Consider the following 15,301-nt stretch of genomic DNA (forward strand, 5'->3'; position numbering starts at 1 on the left):
ACTGGATCGTCAGGGAAGTCCCTGGCCTAGGATCTTAAAGCTGAGAAATGGGACTCTAGTGCAATGTGACATGAATGAAATTACTACCCTAGAGCTGAGCCAAGGGGTACCCTTGTCTTGATTGCCAAACTAGTGGACACACAGCTCTGGGAAGTAAGATGACCATTATTACAGGGACCACGGTGATGCTTGGGTCAGAGAACAGTGTTGGCACTTGGGTCGGAGGACAGTGGTGACATAGCCCCAAGACCAACATGAAAATGTGAGGGAATCATGGCCCCTCCAGGCAGGTAGATAACAGCAGAAAGCAAAGAGCATTTACTGATACATTGGCCAGGGTAATGGAGGCCAAGAAATGAACTAATCAGCTAGCCAATTAGAGGAAACCCTGCAGCTTGCTGGTTAGTATGGCTCCCAGTGACACGCAGTCCTGAGAGAGGAGAGGAGGACCTTGAAAACCCAGCTCAAGATAACTGGGAATTCTTCATCCTGCATTGTTGGCCGGGACAGACCACCCCAGAGCCCAACATCCTCCTAAGGGGTAACTATCAAGCAAGCCCAGAGCCCACAGGTCACAGGTACCTGGATGCTAGCACATAGATGCTAGCCCAGATAAGGCCCCTGGGGGAAGGTAGTGTCAGATTAAGGAGGAAGATTTTGAGCTGAAGTTAGAATGTGCCACTGAAATGTTCCAAGGGAGGCAGGTCTCAGATGTGGAGAAGCAATGGTGATGGATAAAAAAATCGCCTGGTCCAGAATTAGAAATTTCATGAAGTCAGAAGTCATGAATCTCTCAGTCTCCAGGGCAGAATAGCACTCAGACAGGCCTGCAGGACTGTGGACGGTGCAGGGGTCCGCACGGCAGGTTTCCGAACACGCAATGACAGGAAGGAGAGAAGACCTCAGTGTAGAACCTCCCCAGGCTTTGACAGTAAGCTGGATACCCATCCTTCATGACTTTAATCTGGAAGATCAGATCCAACTGGAGCAAAGTGAAAAGAAAATGACTGACAGTGAGATGCGGTTCAACAAACCAAACCTGCACAAAAAGTCTGAGACTTTCTGCCCCCAGTTCTTGTGAGTTTAGGAAAATAGACATCTGTTTCCTACAGGACATCTGCTAGCCTTAGAAAACCAACCTCACAGAGATCTGGAAGCTTAAGCTCAGATTCCCAGACCAAAGCTTCTGCAGGAGGCTGAACCCCCAACCAGGCAGTTCCTGGTGAGGTCCTTCTTAGGTTCCTCACTTCTGGCCAGACGGGTCTTCAGAACTCAGAGGCTCATTTCTTTCCAGGTTCATGTGTGGTCTCCCAGGCAAGCACACCCATCAGGGTCCAGATATTTACGGTACAGATTTAAGAATATATCAATACAAAGTGGTACCCAAGATTTTTTGAAGTAGAAAATCATCATACAGCCAAGCTATGCCATGAAAGAGACCGCCAAGCGCAGTCCCAGAGAAGAAAGCTTCCCATCACCTAAGGAAGAAGCAGTATTGGGTAAGGATGGCCAGAGGACAAATTACACGCTATTTCTTGTCTTTTTCTCATTCGTTCACCCAGAGAGATCATCTGCATTGGATGATCACATAAAATGGAAATACTTTTCTATCAGATATAATAAGATGGAAAAACATATGTTTATTAGAATTTCAGGAAATTATATGAAATGAAAAATGACCTGCTTGGTTGGTCCCTGAAAAACAATTCAAAAGAAGTAGGGAAATGATGCAGGCGGGGAAAGAGTGAAGGAATAGATTGTGCCTCCAGAGTGGCTTGTGGGGGAGGGAATTCTCCTTCTGAGACCCTAGTTAAGGACATCTGCTGATCAAGGACAGGAAAGCAGGAAGGATGCAGGACAATGGTCATATTCAGCGGTGAGTCTCCACTACGACACCCTACATCCTGCACACGATGCAAACACAGGCCTCCCAACCCAGGTTCCCACAAGACTGGGGTGAAGGTGACAGGAACAGCACAGGAGTAGAGACGGGGGCCTCCACTAAGGAAAAACACTGGAAAAAGTTACAGAGAGTGAGCTCAGCCCTTTCACAGGCCATTAATTTGGGGCAAAACTCCAAGGGCCAAGAAGACTTCTGAGTTTATGAGACTCCATTTAAAAATGGAAAATAGGTTTCCCTAGTCACGAACACACTGCCTAGTTCAGAATAGAAATTCATTCAATATTTATTAAAGCAGCAGTGGCTTCAGTTTTAAACTTTACATATCCACTCCATGCCAAGATCTACACCCCTGTTTTGAAGCATCTAAGAGGCACGGCCTGCTCTCAGCAACACCTGCTCATATAGCAGTTAACACAAGTGCAGTAGATGCCCCGTGAGGAGAGCCAAGACGTGAAGAAAGGATGCTACCCTCCTAGATGCCACCAGGTTGGAGGTTCAAAACAGTGGATATATAGGATGTCAATGTATTTGTTGAGAAACAAGAAAAATGTTTTTATTCATACCACAAACCGGTGTTAAACATTCTGTTATACATATTTCAATATAATTGCTTCTCCTTATACTCCTAGATACTTACTTTTTATTGGGTATAATTTACACATAATAAAATATGTGTATGAGTTCAATGATTTTTTTCCTTGATTTATCCAAGCAGATAACCGTTTATTGACTACTAAATGCAGGCTGAGTTATCCCACAGGTGAGTTTTCTCTTTATGTCTTTTTTTAAAGATCTGAATAGACGTTTTACAAAATAAATACAGATTACCAATAAACATACAAAAATATGCATGCCAATATCTTAACCCTGCAGAAAGATTTTTTTTTAATTCTTGCCAAAGATGAATTTTTTTTCAAGAACAATATGGGGGGTTTTTTGCTTGCTTGTTTGTTTTTCAGCTGTATGGATACCTTGGTACAGTAACACTTCCCAGGGTCTGCAGTGGTGAAAAATCAGCCTGCCAATGCAGGAGATGCAGGAGACACAGGTTTGATCCCTGGGTCGGGAGGATCTCCTAGGGAAGGAAATGGCAACCCACTCCCGTATTCCTGCCTGGATAATCCCATGGAAAAGGGAGCCTGGCAGTCTACAGTCCATGGAGTTGAAGAGAGCTGGACACGACTGCAGTGACTTAGCACGCACAGTGATCCTATGAGAAAGAGCAGGCTATCGGTGCTGTAAGGGTTACAGTCCATGGGGTCGCAGAGAGTCAGACATGACTTAGTGACTGAGCGCACACACAAGCGTTATGCCCAGGAGTGGGGCTGCAGTATCACAAGCTAGCTCCATTTCTAGTGTTTCTCAGGGACCCTCCGCGCTGCTTTCCATAGTGACTGCACCAACTTACATCAGTCAACAGCGCAGGAGGGCTCCCTTTTCTCCACACCTGCTCCAGCATTTATTATTTGTAGACTTTTTACTGATGGCCACTCTGACAGGTACTTCAGTGTAGTTTGATTTACATCAATGATTTTTGACAGTTGCAAATATCTATGTAACCACCACCCCAATCATAATACAGAGCATTTCCAAAACCTCAGAGGGTTCCCCCTTGCCAAGCCCCAACCCAAAAACAATCAACCACAGCCCCGACCTCTCTCACTACCGGTGAGTTTTGTTTGTTCTCAAACCTCACATTCATTTTTTCCTGTAGGGTTTCTTTTGCTGGACACAATATTTCAAGGTTTGCACCGCAAGTCACCTATGGAGCGGATTAGTCAGGTAGGAAAACTGCACTTGGGAGAAGTTAAGGGAGTTAAATAAATTGGCTACAAGTTGGGGCAGAGATTAGAGAATGCACAAGCACCCTGGAATCAGTGAGGACCAGGATCCCTGAGGGAGGGGGGAGGGAGGGCGGCCTGAGCCAGAAGAGAGCAGACGGCTATGTTAGGTGCAGCGGCCCCTGGCTGGGCCACCGACAGTCTGGAGACCCCTGCAGGAGAGAGCCGGAAGAAACACACCATTTCTTCTCCTTCTGGTTGACCCGCTGACCCAACACAGCTTCAGCCAGAGGATGGGAGGACCTGTAGGTTTCCTTACGAGAGGCCCTCCCAGTGAGTTGGAGGAACCTAGAGGGGAAAACAGATCCAATGTATTTAGACCACACCAGGTGGCGGCTAGGTTCAATCCCTGCGTCGGGAAGATCCCCTGGAGAAGGAAATGGCAGCCCACTCTCCTATTCTTGCCTGGTGAATCCCATGGACGGAGGCGCCTGGCGGGCTGCAGTCCACGGGGTCGCCGAGTCGGACACGACTGAGCGACTGCCGCGCATCACATGCAGGCGGCGCTAGCGGTAAAGACGCCGCCTGCCGATGCAGGAGGCACGAAAGACGCGGGCGCGATCCCTGTCCGGGAAGAGCCCCCGGAGGAGGACGGGACAGCCCGCTCCAGTGCTCTTGCCTGGAGAAGCCCGTGGACGGGGGAGCCTGGCGGGCTGCAGTCCATGGGGTCGCAGTCGGACACGACGGAGCGACTTAGCACTGCACAGTACTGGATCGGGAAAGACAGGGTGCTGTGGCACGAGCCTTAGTCCAAAGGCAGACTCCTCCTGGTCTTGACGTCATGAGGTCATGCTGCCTGGAGGGATGGCATCCAAGGCAGAAGCTTCGGAGCGTCTGGGCAAGAAACTCTGACGCTGAAAGCCACGGAGCAAGGGCAGCAGAAGTGCCCTGGCGGCTGCTGAGCCTCTGCCTCCTTCCACGGGTGGCTCTCACCCGCTGAGACAGTGGACGGGAAACAGGCTCTCAGGGCAGGAAGCAGGCCCTTATGTGTGGGGCTGGGCGCTGATGCAACCCCGGGCCCTCCAGCACGTTTAGGAGAAACCCAGAGAGCGGGCCAGGCTGTAGGCCTGGGACTCAGCTTGGCCCATAGGAGGAGCAGGAGGCTATAACCCGACGCAGGGAGGAGCACGGCCGGGAAGGCTCTAGCTAATTAGCCCCCACCCTCTGACTCCCAGGAGCCTGTCCACCCAGTTGCCAGGTCTTACTGATTTCCCCTCGTGATCCATTTCAGAACTCTCTTTTCGCTGCCACCATCACAACGCTGGTCCAAGCTGAACCCCTCTCCGGGATGACTCCAGTCACTCCCTACTGTTGTCATTGTGAGTCATCCCCCTTGCCCACTGACACAGGACAGATTTCCTTTAAAATCTGTTGTGATTCTGTCTTAGCATCTCTGGAATGCAACTCAGAATTTCAGTACTCCCCACCTTTGCCTCAATCTCTTACCCTCCCCTTACCTTTTTTTTAATTAAAAAATATTTGTATGCTATTTATTTTATTGAAGTATGGGGGCTTCCCTGGGGGTTCAGTGGTGAAGAACCCACCAGCCAATGGAGAAGGTATGGGTTCTATCCCTAGTTTGGGAAGACCCCTTGCAGAAGGAAAGGACAACCTGCTCCAGTATTCGTGCCTGGAAAATACCATAGACAGAGGTGCCTGGAGGGCTACGGTGCATGGGGTCCCAAAAGCATCAGACAGGACTGAGTGACTAAACAACAACCCTGAGGTAGAGTTGGTTTACGATGCTGCGCCCCCTGCCCTTTTAGCTATGAGAGCTGTGCGGAGCCCTCCCCTCCTATCCAGTTTGCAAGGGCGCAACGCAGTATGGTGAGCTGTGGGCACCGGAGTTTGGCAGATCGCTGGAACCTATCACTGTTACAAACCCTTATCACATCAAAGAGGACGGTCTGCGGCCTAAGCTGGAAGCTCACCTCCCCGCCCTACGCCTTTACTTGCCCCCCACGCCTGAGAAGCCCCTGCGCTTCAGCGGGGCGAGTCTCCTTTCTCCCCGTATCCCCCGCAGCCTGTCCTGCTCGCTCGGGTGTCCGTTCTCGGCTGCAGGAGATAACTGCTGGTTGCGTCCATGCGGTGTTAACCCTGCCGGGCTGCGACTTATTTACATCCCAACCTCACCGCTCCACTTTCTGAACCATCTCATCCTTCCGTAACAGGCATCTGGGGTTAATAGTGAATGCCAGGAGTGCGCTGAGGTCCTCACGGAATCTCTGGCACGAAGTGGGTCCTAAACACAGAAGCACTGTTCAGAGTAGGGGGTCGTTTCAAAGGGAAGACGGGGACAGATGGAGGGAGGGGAGAAATGCAGGAAAGAGTGGAGGGAGGCAGGCGGAAGGGATATTCCAGGTACGTGAGGCAGGGGACGCAGCATTGTAAATCAACTATCATCTAGTTAAATAAATAAATAATCCGAATTTAAAGAAAAGGCAAGAGGGAGGTGGGTTAGAGATTAAGACAGAGGAGAATACTGAAATGCTGAGTTTCATTCCAGAGATGTTAAGAAAAGTCTCAGATCAAGGGACTTACAGAATCACAACAGATCTTCAGGAAAATCTGTCTTGTGTCCATGGGTGACATGGGTGACCCACAATGAAGACAGTGGGAAGTGACTGGAGGCATCCAGGAGAGAGCTTCAGATCAGAGCAGGGTGGCGGCACCAGCAATGAAAAGAGACAGTACAGAGATGAATTGTGAGGAAGAAATCAATAAGATCTGGCAATTGGATGGACAGGGTCCTGGAAGAACCACGTGGAATGGAAAACTAACCAATAACTTGAGAATGTCAGCAGGGGTGGGATGAGCTCTAGAGGGGAGCAGTCTTGGGCAGAACCCAGCATGGAGGGAAGCGGCAACAGTGATTTGATTTGGACAAACCACATGGAGGTTGCTGCAAGGCCACAGAAGGAGGAAGCAGAGGGAGCCAGATGGAAAAGCCGTCCTCAGAGAGGTGACTGGCCAGGTGCCTCGAGGGGACGGATTGCTGAGGGAAAGAGGATACTGACCAGAGAAGAGGGTGAAATCTTGGGGTCCCTCTGTACTCAGCTTCTCAGCCACCAACCACACTGCGAAGATGCAAGGATTTAGCAGTGCTCAGATTCCTGGCTGGCTGGGGTTTTTGGCCAGAGGACATTTCTGAAGCACAGTAACACTCCTTAAACCCCAGCCGGCCTGCACGCTTTAAGTCAGAAGTCGCCAGTGGCACTCAGCTTCTAGACTAGTCTTGATTTGCTTAAATCAAATCGTCAGGAATCCTGCTTCTGGGAACTGCCGATCCAAACTCTCATTAAACATGCAGCCCTGCAGTTTGTTTTTGCGATTTTCTTAAGGGTAACAATTAACCTTTAAAAAGTCTGACCTTTCCAAAAAGGTAGCCCGTAGTTGGTGGGAGTTCTCTGAGGTGTTGGGTAAATGTTGCAGAGAAGGGATGGCCTCGTAAGAAGCACGGACAAGTACCGCTATGGTTTCCTTAATACTTTCCCTCTTAGAAATGATTCGATTTGTTCATACTTTTTATTTGTGAAATGAAGCCACCCAGTGGAGCCCGGGGGATGGCCTTGAGCACAGTGAGAATCCCGCTTCCCAGAGGAAGAGGTGAGGCCTCCGGAGAGGTTTTCTTCTCCCCAGCTCCCCAGGCGATGCACGTGAAATGGCGGAGACTCACCTGAGATTATCTTAAAGCTTGCTGGCAGCCATAGACTCAGTCTGTCCTAGCCCAGATCAGTGGGAAACCAGCCCAGCGGCCTGTGGGCCCTCCTTCCTGGCCACCAGCCTCTCCTGTGCAGCGTTCATGCAGTTCACATCGAGGGGATCTTTCTTCCTGCAAGTCTCCCAGTATCATTCCCTGATAAAAACCCCCGCCGTTCTCAGGCTGATCCTCAATGAGGGCCCTGGGATCTGGCCTCTTCTCACATCTCTAGCTGTCTAACTGCTCTCAGACCCTGCCTCTCCCGGCACACACACACACACACACACACACACACACGCTGTTCCTGTGGCTCCCCAGATCCCTTCACACACTCTCTGCTCCCCAAGACTTCCAGTTCTTTGTAGGCTGATGCTTAACTTACCTTTCCTTTGAACTCATTTCCTCCCCGGCAGAGCCTGCTCTGCCCAGTTCCTCAGAACTGGGCACCGTTGACACGCCTGGAGCATCCTCCAGATGCCCGTCCCACAGCAAGAACTCTGCTGTCCCATTCATCCTCTGAACTGGTGCCAGCTCCCAGAGAGCCATACACAGGCATGACCCTTCAAGAATGTCTATGCAATCAGTACAAGAACGTTTCACTGGTGAAACGTTCTCCTCCAAGGATTAGTCCTGTAAAGTACAGAGGCACAATGTTATCAGGCTCTTTCTGGAAAATGGAAACACTTCAAGTATCCAGAAGATTCGAACCAAGATGGTGCATGCAGATGAGTTTAACTGAAGAGAAAAGGACAATTTACAAAGGGCAGTGTTAATGGAATCCACAAAGGATAGGGAAGCACCCAGGCCTGAAGAAATGAAGAAAGAGAAGAATCCTTGAGCCCGAAGGAACACTTGACAGGTGTCATCTCCTCTCTGATGGCTCTTAGATGTGGTACCCAGACCAGCAGCATCAGAATCGCCCAGTCAGTCCGCACTGCAGACCTATAGGATCGGAAGCTCTGGGGATGGGGATCTGCCATCTGTGTTAGGACAGCCTCCCAGGGATGCTGGCACACACCAAGGTTTGGCATCTCCTGCCGCGGACTCCAGATCAGTGGCTGATAGACTATGGCCAGACCAGACGTGCTCTGCTGCCTGTTTTGTTATAGCCCATGAGCTAGGAATGACTTCACATTTTCAAGTGGTTACATTTTAAATGGGTCTAAAATTACCTAAATCATAGCCTTAATGTCATCTCTTGTGACACAAAGCTTGAAATATTTACCATCTGGCACTTTACAGAGTTCGCAAGCCTTGCGCTAGGAGAACACAGTTAGGGATCGAGAACCACTGCCTCGTCAGTTCCCCATCCTGACGCCTCCATGGGCCAAATGAAAGCCAGAGAGCAAGGGAAGAATTGCCAGAACTGAACTCCTGGAGCACAGAGCAGAGGGAGCTGGAGGGTCTACAGGGGTAGCGTGGGAAGGAATAACAGAGGGCCACCCCACACAGCACGCCGACACTGATTTTAGACTTCACAAAGACAGTCATCTCCTTGTACAACAACATGCATCTTCTGAGAGAGGTGGGAAAGCAGTGGAAGGGGACAAAGGCCTGTCAAGAGGCAGGGGTGAGAGAAAGAGAGGAGGGGAAGTGTCAGGGTCAAAGCGGTGAAGACCACGAAGCACGAAAAGCCAGGGTTTCATTCCTGATCCCCCACACGTAAGCTGAGCATCTTAGACATGTCTCTTAACCTCTCTGTGCCTCAAGGGACTCATCCGTGAGGCAGAGGAAGAGAAGGGCACTGGCCTCACAGAGGTGTGTTGCAGATGAATGACACGTGGCATGTGAGGCTGGGTTCCCGGATACACGAGGAAAGATGCCACTCATCTGCCTTCACCACGCACTTCTCTCCTCCAGCATCTGTGTGGGATGGTAGTGATAGAGACGGGATGGCAGGTGGCCCATGCTCAAGGAACTCAGGGTGTAGTGGGGAAGACAGACAGACTACAAGGTCACCAAAGGCAGTGAAGAGCCAACTTCCTGCAAGGCCAAAGTGCTCTCAGAAGCAGGATCGTTCAGACTCAGCCTCAAGGTGTAGCTCTGGGGAAGGACCTTCCAGGGAGATGGAACAGTGCGGACAGGCCCTTTTGCAAGCTGCCTTTGGGAACTTGGAAGCAGCTCTGCATAACTACAGTTTGGGTTCCAGCTACAGCGGCTGGAGACGAGGCCAAAGAGATAAACAGGGACAGGTGACCGGGGACCTTGCATGCCAGGCTAAAGAGCTTACCTCTAACAAATTGGGAACCACTCGTAGTGGGAGCCGTAAAATCCCTGGCGGTACTCAATGCGGAGCGCAGAAAGGAATGAGGGTGCCTCTCAGCACGAGCGCCAGTTATATGCCCAGGTCAGGGCACGCCAGCGCCTGGGACACGGTGGGGAGCATCCCAGGGACCCAAGTGAGCACACACCTCAGTTAGTTAGACGATGAACTTGGCTTCCACGGAGCGGGGAGGTGCACGGGACCGCAGACAGAGGTGAGGCCGCGTGGGCATCAGAGGGTCCGTGAAGCTCTCTCAAGACGTACGTTGGACAAAACTGCACTCCCCTCACCAGCTCCTTTCTTGTTTGTGGGAAAACAAATGAAAAAGATTCATTACCTAGAAGGCCAGCAAAGATAATCGTCTCTCATCAGATAATGAGAGGGCTGTCCAGGAGCTGGGCATCAAAGCAAATCCATTACAGACGCTTATCCCAGATGTGAAGGCAGATGCAGCAGCCTCACCAACTATCTCTGTTCTTTGGAAATAAACGATACTCCATAAATTCCAGACACAATTAGAAATGCAAAGGTAACAGAGTCATAGAGGGAGACACAAAGGGAAGAAAAATATTGGTTCTAGAAAGATGGTTAAGGTTAACAGGGAGGAAATATTAATATTGATTTCTACTTTAATAGCAGCAAAGATAATCCCATTGAACTAGAGACTCAGGTAACACGTCTGATTTTACCCAAGCTCCAAAGGCAAAGTTGGCTGGACTGAACATGATAAAATTCTGTTCAAATCCATTTAAAAGAGTTTCCCTTCTTCTTCTTTTTTTTCTTTTTGCTTATGAATATTATTTTAATTTATTTATTTTAATTGGAGGCTAATTACTTTACAATATTGTAGTGGCTTTTGCCATACATTGGCATGAATCAGTCACGGATGTATTTATGAATGAATTCAATCAAAAGAAATGGAAATTCCATCCCCACAATATGAGTGGGTGGCTTATGAGCCCCATACCCTTGGTCTACTGATGGGAGACTTGGCCTTGGAGGGGCCACAGCAAGGGAGGCAGAGCTAAGAGAATGTGCGCCTGGATGCCCGCCACCTCGCTGCCCGCTGCCTCGCTGCGTCCTGGGGGAGAGCAGAGCCAGGGCATGAGCGGTTTCCTCGGTGGGCAAGTTAGTGTTTGCTCTCCATCCTTGTGGATCAGCATGTCTGTGAGAAGCAAGCATGCCCCCAGAAAACAAGAACCAGCTTTCACCATTCTATGACAGCCAGAGTGTCACCAACTCATACTTGAAAGAAATTAGGAAAGAAAGGGAAGTGGACACAAGGCTATAAAAAGAGAAGGAAGCCGTCAGGGTCTTTTCCCCCAGTCCTAGCTGGCCTCAAAATGATTACCAATTCCTGAAAATCCTGCTTCTGAAATAACTACTTTGTCAGCTCCAGCTCCGGCCAACACCGTCACATTCCTAGTTCAAGCCCACATGCTGTCTACCATGGGTGGTCTGGGAAGCCTCCTTCTCCAAAAGCTTGGGACAAATCCCATGTGACCCTCATCCATCCTGCCTTGGAGAACTGCCTGCCAGCAGAAGGACATGCCTAAAGCATCGTCACAGTCAGAGGTTTGCTTACCATTCTCCGATGGCCCCACTGCGTATGCTGTGACCCTAAATGGCAAACAGAGCCCGCAGGCCTCTGCTCCTGCACCTCCTGCCCCCAGCCTTCCCACTGTGCTGTCTTGCGGTCCCGGCTGACCTCAGGCCCCGTAACACAGACTTGGGGGCTTCTGGCGTCTCCACACCTGTGGCCTGCAGTGCCTTCTTCCTGCCTGCCTACCTGGCAAAATGCTGCTCATCTTTCTCGGTCAGCTGCTGTGATAAACACCCCCAAACTCTCAGAACCCCCACCACTGTTACTGACTCAAATCTCACTGCGCTCGCTGCACAAAAGGCCAGTGAACTGTGGGACGAGTGTTGTAGCAAGGAATAAGAACTGCATTTGGAAAGCCAGCAGACGCAGAAGATGGCAGACTAATGTCCTAGAGGGCCATCCTACCCTGGTCAGAATTCAGGATGCTTTTATACTGAAAGGGGCTTCTTTTAGACTGCCAAGTCTTGGCGTCAGAATCGTTTCTGCTTGCAGGTGTCAGTGTAGGTCAGGTCACAGTGTTCTGCTAAACCTCAAGACAAATGCTATTCTCTGTTCTGAAATTTTGTATCTCTATATGAGTGAGAAAGTGTTATGCTCTTAAAGGTCAGAGACTTGAAAATGGCCTATCCTGTATATTCCAGTCTCTAGACAACATTCTTAAGTGGAGGCAAAAACAACAGGACACAAAGATTACAGTAAAAGAAACGAATCTAGTAAGGATGAAATCTATCTTCCCTGCAACACCCAGTGACATCCGTGTGCTTGTGTCTCACTTCACATTCAGCGCAGGTTGACAGAGGCTCATTCAGAGATGAACCTCCATCCACTGGCTGGACATCTCAGGGTCCCAGGCGCATCTTCCACTGCAGCCAGCAGACAGAGGAAGAGACGCCTGCAACTTAGAAGGCAGGGTTTATGGACCAGGCCTGGGAGGAGATGGGAGGTTGCTGGTCATCTTCTCTGCCTACAGTTCATTCCCTGAGAAATGGGGTAGATTTCTCTGCCCAGTGAGAACAAGCAACCCCTGAGAACAGACAGCCTGCATCTGTGGTGACATCTCAGAGCCAAGCCCCATACCCCAGGCTTACCAGTGGAAGACTCGGCCATGGAGGGAGCCACAGCAAGGCTTCTGCTGCCTGCCTCCTGTCCTCCCAGGGGCATGCAAGGACCTTTCTCCTTGATTACAGGCACCAGACAGTAGAAGAATCGAATCACCCACTGAAGCGTCACCTCTTTGCGCAAATCCCTACCACCCCAGTGAGCCAAGTGTGTGTGCAAAACGGGCTTGTGTGTCTTTAAAAACGGTGGCACAGGGCATAGAGAACAGCCCTGTGCTTGCCGAGGGGGAGGGGGTAGGGAGGTGTGGATTAGGAGTTGGGGGTTAGTAGATACAAGCTATTGTATAAAGAACAGATGCACAGCAAGGTCCTACTTTAGAGCACAGGGAAGTGTAATCAACATCCTGTGATAAACCACAAGGGAAAAAAAAAAGACCGAGTCACATGTCTGTACAGCAGAAATTAACACAATATTATAAACCAGCTGAACTTCCAAAAATACAATAAAAACAAAAATGTTGAACCAAAATGCAGGCACTCAGGGCAGAGCTATGCATGTGACGATGGGGAAGAAAAGAAGTGAACCTCTAGTGATACCCTCTCCCGCACCTAAGTAGCATCCAAATGAGGGAAAGAAAGAAGGAATGAATGGGCAAGGATGAAGGAGGAAGAGCATGCCTGCATCCTTTAAGAGACGACAACATTTGACCCAGTTAATGGAGTCACAGGCACTTCAGTAAGCTCCTTTTATCTGTTATTTCTTTGAATACTGCACCGTAATCCTCTGAAGGAAGGGGCTGTTCATATCTCTGCTTTGGGAGATGAGAGAGCTGAGATTCAGAATGCAGTTTCCATCACTTCCTCGGAGTGGTGCAGTTAGGATTTGAACACAAGCCTCCCACAGCTGCATACAGGACGACAGAAGACGCAGGTAGAAAGAGGGTATTTCTCAAAAATGGAGTGTCTGTCAGGGCAGGTAACCAGGGGTCAGTCAGGATGCCCCAGAGCCTAGCAGCAAAATAAGCACGTTTCACTGAGTTCCCAGGGAAATCCTCTGTTCCAGGGACCTCCGAACCCTATTCTCTCACTGGACCCAAACAGGACAGTGGTTAACAGGGCTATCATGGCACCGTAATTTCTTCCTGTAAAGAGTAAACTTCCTTGGACATTCTGCCCAAACCCTACAGGCTGGATCCCTGAGGACAGCTCCATTCATCCCCGGAAAGTGCAAGAGAAGTGTTAGCATTCAGAGCTGCGTGTTTTGCTGTTAAATTAGAAACACTTACATATTCATTCACATTCTCACCATTTTTGCTGTTACTTTTGAGCACCCCAATTATTTGTGCCCTGCTTTTATGAGGCCCCTCATCTTGAGCTTTTAGGGCCTAAAATTGTCATTCAGAACTAAATTAACAGCAGTTTTATTGGCTCGTTATTTCTGACATCTGGTTGGAAGTGCAGTGTGATAAGTATTAGGTAATAATCTCAGTGGGCCCTGATTAGAAACTAATAACATTAGCAATAAACTCACAACGTGGCTGCCATGAAGCTTGATAAAAAGAACGGACACAAGGCTGCTCCATGTGGAGAAATCTGGGCCAAGGGTAGAGCCCACCTCCCCATTCCTGCCCGATTAGACCACCAGTCTGTTTGTAACATCATCAAAACCCAAATCTGATTTCAGTCCAGGAAAAAAAAGTGATGGTCAGCAAAAAAAATTGTGTTGTTGGAATGGAAATATTGCAAAAGAAATACTCCATATTTCTCACATTTCAAAATCATTCAGGATATTTCTAATATTTTTCTCTCAATGTTTCCCTTTCTTCAACAAAGGTACATAAAGTCTGCTCTTACTTTGGTAATTACTGATATTTGTGAAACCTTAGCTTGGAAGAGGGCCAGGCCCTCTTCCAAACCCTTCATGTACATTATCCTATGCCATCCTCACAAGAAGCTCACAGGGTTGAGGCTGTTATCTTTCCATTTACAGATCAGGGGCCTGGAACACAGAGAGGGAAAGTGACCTGTCCCAGGTCACACAACAGGAATGCTGAGGCTGGAATCCCGGTAGCAATGCCCATGCTCTGTAATCACCAGGGAATGCTACATCCTTGTTTTCCATTTTAACAAGGCTTAGGGGACACCTGCCATGTACCAAACACTGCGGTGGAAGGAGAATGGATACAAAATTAACTCAGGCAGATGCAGTCCTAGGAGCAAACCCCTACCTACATTATTGCAATAGCTTCTTAAATTCCTTCTTTTTGAACCTTGTACTGGTGGAAGCCAGGCTGAAATAGCTTACCTTTGCTTTTTTTTTTCTTCCAGTTTTATGGAGGTGTAATTGACAGTACTGGATACATTTAGGTGTCCAGCACAATGATTTGACTTACATGCATCCTGAAATGATTATCATAGTAAGTTTAAATGAACATCCATTATCTCATAAAGACACAAAAGTAAAGAAATGAAAAAAAATTTTTCCTGATAACCTCCTAACTTCTGGCCTCCTTCTTGTTTTTCCTTACAAAGCAACCAGAGGAAGCCTATAAAATTGGAACTCAGGTCACAACCCTCCTCGGTTCAGTCGGTCAGTCAGTCAGTTCAGTCGCTCAGTCGTGTCTGACTCTTTGCGAGCCCATGAACCGCAGCATGCCAGGCCTCCCTGTCCATCACCAACTCCCGGAGTTTACTCAAACTCATGTCCATCGAGTTGGTGATGCCATCCAACCATCTCATCCTCTGTCGTCCCCTTCTCCTCCTGCCTCCAATCCCTCCCAGCATCAGAGTCTTTTCCAATGAGTCAACTCTTCGCATGAGGTGGCCAAAGTATTCACAGCCCTCCTTTAATTTATTCCAAATAAAAGACAGTCTCATTCCAAACAGTCCCATTTCCAAAAGGCAAATTTGGCAGAATGACTCCTGTCTTTCCA

Source organism: Muntiacus reevesi, chromosome 3 (genome assembly GCF_963930625.1).
Source record: "Muntiacus reevesi chromosome 3, mMunRee1.1, whole genome shotgun sequence".
Classification (NCBI taxonomy): Eukaryota; Metazoa; Chordata; class Mammalia; order Artiodactyla; family Cervidae; genus Muntiacus; species Muntiacus reevesi.